The sequence below is a fragment of the Rattus norvegicus genome, chromosome X (assembly GCF_036323735.1).
Source record: "Rattus norvegicus strain BN/NHsdMcwi chromosome X, GRCr8, whole genome shotgun sequence".
In the NCBI taxonomy this organism is placed as follows: domain Eukaryota; kingdom Metazoa; phylum Chordata; class Mammalia; order Rodentia; family Muridae; genus Rattus; species Rattus norvegicus.
This window is the reverse complement of record NC_086039.1, coordinates 75,627,116-75,633,327: the sequence shown is the minus strand read 5'-3', so window position 1 is coordinate 75,633,327 and position 6,212 is coordinate 75,627,116. Positions and strand designations below refer to the sequence as shown.

The 6,212-nt window shown below is 42.4% G+C and overlaps 1 protein-coding gene across 2 annotated transcripts in view; it reads left to right on the top strand.

Moving 5' to 3' along the window:
* Positions 1–2,515: 2,515 nt before the first annotated feature.
* The window catches only part of Fndc3c1 (fibronectin type III domain containing 3C1), a 68,571-nt gene continuing 64,874 nt past the window's right edge, over positions 2,516–6,212 (top strand). The window contains exon 1 of one of the 2 annotated variants that reach the window (XM_063280022.1): positions 2,516–2,586. The gene's annotated coding sequence lies outside the window, so the exon portion shown is untranslated. Of the gene's footprint in view, positions 2,988–6,212 lie in introns of both variants that reach the window. The other variant, XM_063280023.1, reaches the window with a different exon arrangement.

Here is a 6,212-nt window from a genome sequence, read left to right as displayed (position 1 = left end):
AGTAAATCCTGGTTATCTGACATTTATCTGGTGAATAAATGCTACCTCTGTATGAGCTTTTAAATACCTCTGCAAAGAAACTATCCCTGATTAAAACAACACTCAGGGAGCCACTAAGTCGACTCTCTTGCTTGATTTACTTTTATTTTTTAAGTTAGTTAAATCAGGAGATCATGATAGAGATAAAAATCTTAGTAAGACATGGCCCTTGCCCCTCCAAAGGTCTTCTTTCAACTCTGGCAGCCTCCCTGGTCCTAAAGCCTCTTCTCCATCAGGCACACTGTAGTGCTGCAAACTGAAACGTGGGCCACTGTGCTCTGTACAGTGTGCATAACAAGGCTGATAAGTAGGAGAACAGTCTTGTAACTAAAGAGCAAGCCCCCTTCCCTGGCCCTCCTTACTCCCTTCAGTGAGAAATTTGCTTAATGATTCTTGCATCCTGTCCTCTACATTATATCAAGTGATTTTCTTTCCGATCTTTGTCCGGGTCAGTCTCTCCCAGAAACTTTTTGCTTCCTCCCCGGCATCATATAGATTGGTTCCTATTAGGGACTCAAATATCAAGTCCTGTTAGTTTCCCTGCTCCTTTCCAGTTCCTAGTTATAGGTCCTGCCCAACTCTCTCCGAGCTTACTTTGTTCTTAGTTGTCCCTTGTCTTACCTTGACCAGAGACGGGTAGTCCCCGAATCATTCCACAGAGCTGTCCTGCTTGTCTGATATCTTCAATCCTTGCTACCCTGACATAGTCTCCCAGTCCCCCAGACTGCCTCAGTTTATGAAGCTGGGAATGTATCTCTTTCTATCTGATGCCACATCAAAGGACTCTAAAATATAAGGCAGCTTAATTGAATTGAATTGACTCAACATCCCTCTGAGAATCACCATATCACAAACTGGGCTCCTGGCACTTGTCTCCTGTCAGACATTAGCATCTCTACAACTCTTAAGGACAGTTTGTTTACGCTGGCCTTAGCCAGGCTAGGGAAAATTTCAAATCCTTTTATTGGAGATGACAGGGATGGGGGGTGGAAGTTGGCAGGAAAGAAGGAGCCTGGCCACACCGTTCTTTGTGAGTTATAGTATTTTATAAGTGTCCCTGCCCTTTCCCCTCACAAATCCTTTTGTTAGAAGAACACTTGTGTCCAATTCTATGATTCAGCAATTTCCTCTTCTGGATCCTTTCACTTTGGGGCCGCAGCTGCCACAGACCCTTACGAAACAGAATCCACACAATAAAATGACCAAGGAGATAGGTTTGCAAATTGGGAGTGCTAATCTCACAAGAGAACGGAAGAAAAGGTTGGCCGGTCCCACGATTTCGCAAATGAGTGAATAGCGTAGTATACAAAGAGGTAAAAGGCCCTCATATGAAAGAACTCAGAGCAGTGGCTTTCCATTCCGGGGCCTGGGGGTTGGGGGTAGACACGCACTGAGTCAGTGTCCTTTGATGTCCATCGATGAGTTTTAACCCCCTTTCAGAAAGCCTGGCAACAGAGGCTGGCAGCTGTATGGGACAGATCTGGGACCAACTAAGGACCGCCTGCAGAGTCTCAGTAGGGCCAGAACTATCTAGATCTGGGAATGGGAACCTCTCTCAACTGACAGACCTTGGCCAAGAAAAGGAGAACCGCTGCACCGTCACTAGTGAGTTCTCAGGGTCAGATTAAGAGACCTCGAAAACAATGACAAAAAGGCAAGAGAGGGGCAAGTAGATAAAGTTTGATGGTGGTATTTCTTCCCTGGTTGGGGGTCGGGGTGGGGGTACAATGCTTTTCAGCTAGCTCCTTTGCACCAAGCCTGGCACTCACTTGGGCTCATTTTGCTTGTGCAGACCTCAGAAGCAGAGGTCGTTCTGTGCCCGAAAATCTCAGCCATTGAAACCCTGGAGTGCTCAATCCACCACTCTCAGTTGTTCCTGAAATAACTTGTTGCTTGCACACTATAGCAATGAGGTCCAGGGCTTTCGGAAAAGCTCAGGGGCTTAAAGGACAGAGAAGACCCACCAGGGATAATGGGAAAGAATGGGATCTTTGTCAGCACCGGGTGAGAGGGGCGGTCAAGGAGCCACGGCCAGTCCCCGCCCCCTCCCTCCCTTTTCCCCTGACCTGGTGGCCTGGTTAGTCTGTTGGTACCCTCCTGGGGCCGCGGGCCTGTGACCCCACTGCGTCGACAGCGGGGGGCGCAGGCCCCCAGCCACTCTTGTTTTTCTTTTCCTGTCACTTTTTCTTTCTCACCCCTCCCCTCTCAGTCTTTGGGCTCCGAACAGCTGCTGCTGTAGCTCCTAACTTTGTGCCTTTCTCTCTCCACCCCCCCACCCCCCACCCCTCAACGGCTGTTGGCGTCTTTGGAGACGCGGGCTGGCCGCCCCGCCAAGGGGGCGTGAGCAGGCCTGCCGGGTGCGCCGAGGGGCACGGACGGTGCGGTGGTGACCGGATGGAACGGGAGAGGAGCACGAGGCGGCGAGGGAGGGGCGGCGAGGGGCGAGGGGGCGGGGCGGGGCGGGGCCAGCAGGCCAGGGGCTGGATGTGCCTGTTGCTGGGATGCTGATGGATAGGGTTACACCGCTGCTGGGGCCGACTCGAGGAGGTGAGGGGATATTTTTGGAGGGAAGAGTTTCTGAGTTTGTGATCCGGGAGTGGGGGGAGGGCGAGAGGACACCGAAAGTTCCTCCTACATCTGGGCTTTCGGCTTCATTCAGACCTAGTAAAAGGCGCGGTCTCCTCCAGCCTTTGGGTGCCGCATGGACCTTCCACCGCTCTCCTGTGCCTCGCGTCCGGTGGCCGGCCCCATAGGTCCCGCCAGCTCCCTTTCTTCGCTTAGCTTCGCTTGCTTGTCTTTGTATTTGTGACTGTTTTCCAGCCCGGTCTTTTATTTTACTTAATCTTGAATTGGTCACTGTCGCCGGATCTCTTGATAGCTGGAGTCAGATCGAGAAGTACCTGAATGAAGAGTGAGGCTTTTGGAGAAGCATTTTTGTATCTGCTTAGGTATGCTCCTTGACTTTGCAGCAACTGTACTTTTCTATTTGCAATTAGTCACAGAATTCGGGGCTCTACCTCTCTGTGAACGCTTTGCAGAAAATCTTTTCTAATTCTGTCCTGTGCCTTTTTCTTTTTCGTTATACATTGACTGGTAAGTGAACTAGGTGCTTACTTTATTGGGGGGAGAAATTTAGATTCCTTGAGGAATGTACACAAGAGGATTGATTGCCCTGCGCTGGGCATCATTTATTTAGCCACCTAAGGGATAAATATTTATGGCTTAGGGTGGAAAGATTGTTGGGAAATCATTGGTGTTTTGTTTTGTTTTATATCTGTACTTTTGAATCGTGCCTTGAAGGTATCGTTATTTTCATGGATGTAAACTTTTCCTAAACTTAGAAGAAAACTAACTGGTAATGTCCTTGAATTTTCTACTTATTTTCTTCTTATTGTTACTTGCTTGCTTGAATTAGTTGCCTTGTGAAATATTCTGAATCAAGTTGTCTGGCTCCTTTCCGGTCGTACAGTTGGAAATTTCTCATCCCGAATTTTGTCTACTTAACAAACAAATTAATTGCTTTCAAATTATTTTGATGCAGAATTCATTTAAGCAATTAGTAATCATTTTCTCATTATTCTGACAGATTAAAGGAGATTAAGAAATTTAAACATTGATTCAAAACTTAAACACCTGGAAGAGGAGAAATCAACCTTTGCTACCTCGGGGCTGGGCTCTGCGCACCAAAGTTCCCTGTGCCTTGCCGGCTCTGGCGCACTCTGCCCCCTCCTTTGACATTCCACATAATGAATATACTTGAAATATGATTCTTAAAGTAATATCTGTGTCGTATAGAGTGCGTAACAGGAATACCAGGGAGCTTTCATGGTTTATTTTTGTAAATGACCACCACAGTTAGGTTTTACATGTTTTGTTACCTTACTTTTGTTTTGGGAAGAACGGAAAATTAGTTCTCAGAAACTTGTGCTCCCGTTTTTCTCCACAAATGGGGTACATGTTAACTTTAATCACTAATCAAGGCGCAAAATGTTCATGAAGGGTGGCAAATTAAAGATAGTCTCCTGAGAATATTCTTTTTTTTTAAATGCCTAATAACGCCTTTTTCATTCAACAGTAAGTAGAAACCTGAATGGCAGGATTGAAAAGCATAGCTTTAGGGGAAATTTTTTCCACCTGTTTTTGTGTCCACCTCAAAGCAAGCCAGTGTTGAAATCTTTCCAGACCAATGTGGCTCCATGCAGCTCATCACTGCTGAGTGCCAGATTTTAGCAGAAGAGTAAGGACCTTTTACTTCACTGACTTATGAAGCCCTTGAAGTCCTGATTCCAACATCACCCCTTAGTTTAAATTGCTCTGTGCCCACTAACACAATCCTGATGTCCTAGGACCTCAACTCCAGTTTTAAGCTCTAGGCAAAACTCCTTGTATCTCTAGTTCAGAAAAATTAGATTGACCAAGAAAACAAAATCTCAACTTCTCTTCTATTATATTGGAACTGTGCTATAAAATGCAATTGCAGTTCATAATAAAATTTATTCTGGAAATATTTGAGGAAAAGGAAGTTTAAAACGATCTGCTGCTTAGACTTGCCAGCTCTCATGATCTCTCAGATCTTCACACGAGAGAAGTTTTACATTTTGTTTGCTTCCCTTTGTTTTGCTGTGACTTAGAATCAGAGTTCACCGCTATCACCAAAACTTTCACTCAAACTGAAAACAAGTTTTTCACACATTCTCCTTCTGTTGTAATTACACTAGTGAACTGAATAAGCTAAAGGACAGATTTAAACTTATTAAACATACATTCTTTGTTACTTTGTTAAAAGTGAGTCGTTTTCTTCTTAAAAGATTCAAGAGTTGAAAGTAATTCACCTGTGGAAAAGTTCACATTTTTGAAGTGTACAATTTAAGATATTCTATTTGGTCATACTTTTTGATGTTCAGTATAATTTGATGCTTAATAATAGTTTGAGAGCATAAATTCAGTAGATTTTCTAAATTTAAGGAGGAAATGACATTTTAAAATCAACCTTTTTAATGGTAACATCTTGTTCTTCTGTGATAAGGCTGTATCCTTCAATCTACGAAATTTAGTAGTTGTAAAGAGGAATATCTGACAAAATAAAATATATTCATACAGATCTTACTTTAATAATTTGTAGCATCTTAAATTCTTTAAAAGAACCCTTTTACCTGAATGTATAATTTCTTTCATCAAAGGGAGACAACATTCAAATCCAGGAAAGACACAGATAACATACATATGAGCCAACTGACCATTGCCAAAGCCAAGCATAATTTCTCAGTTATGACTGGCATTTGTAGTTAGAACTTCTCTTGGAGGAATTACCCTTAAGATGTAACATAAGCCAGATTTAAAGTGAATAAATAAATGAAATACAAAAGAATCACAACAAGACAAGATGTAGCGTAAGTGTTTCTTAACGGAGAAACTTTTAACTTTGAAGTTAAAAATTCCATTCTAGGTCAACCCAAACTGTCCCAGAGTCCAAATCTGGTAGTGACACCAAAAGATGTTTTGTGACGAATGTAACTGCTTCTTATCATAGGACACTAGAACTAACATTTCATAATTCTTTATTTCTGTTAAGAACCCAAAACCAACCAATATTTTAAAATTTTCTCTAACTTCTCAAGCTTATTTAGATACCATATTCCCATAGGCACTTTATATTTTAAAAAATTTATGTATTCTCATCTACTTGAATATGTATAAGTTCTCCTGATAAGTTTTCTTTCCCCAGCACACACATCAATGAATGAGGGATGGAAAGGTACCAAGAAGAACCTTGATTTTGGCATTTTAATGCATATTGTAAAAATGCACATTTATTCTAGGTTTGTTCTCTCCCTTTTCTCCATTTATACTTGTGTTTAAATTTTAAAGTTGAAATAGGAAAATAATTTTTAAAATTATAAGTCACTTGTTACACCAGCCAACTGAAGTCCACCACTGGTAAAGTCCAGTTACATTTGTATCTAATCTATTTTCTGCACATATGTATATGCACAGAAAAGTGCTAGCCACAGTTGAATGCATGCTACACATAGATTTGTTCAGATTTTTGTTTGTCTAGAAGTTCTTTTGTTTATTTTTATTTTTATTTACTTTTGGTTTTGGGTTTATTTGCTGTTTTGAGGAAGTTGTATGTGGGATTTTTTCTTTTTGCCATGATGAAACCTGTGATCATT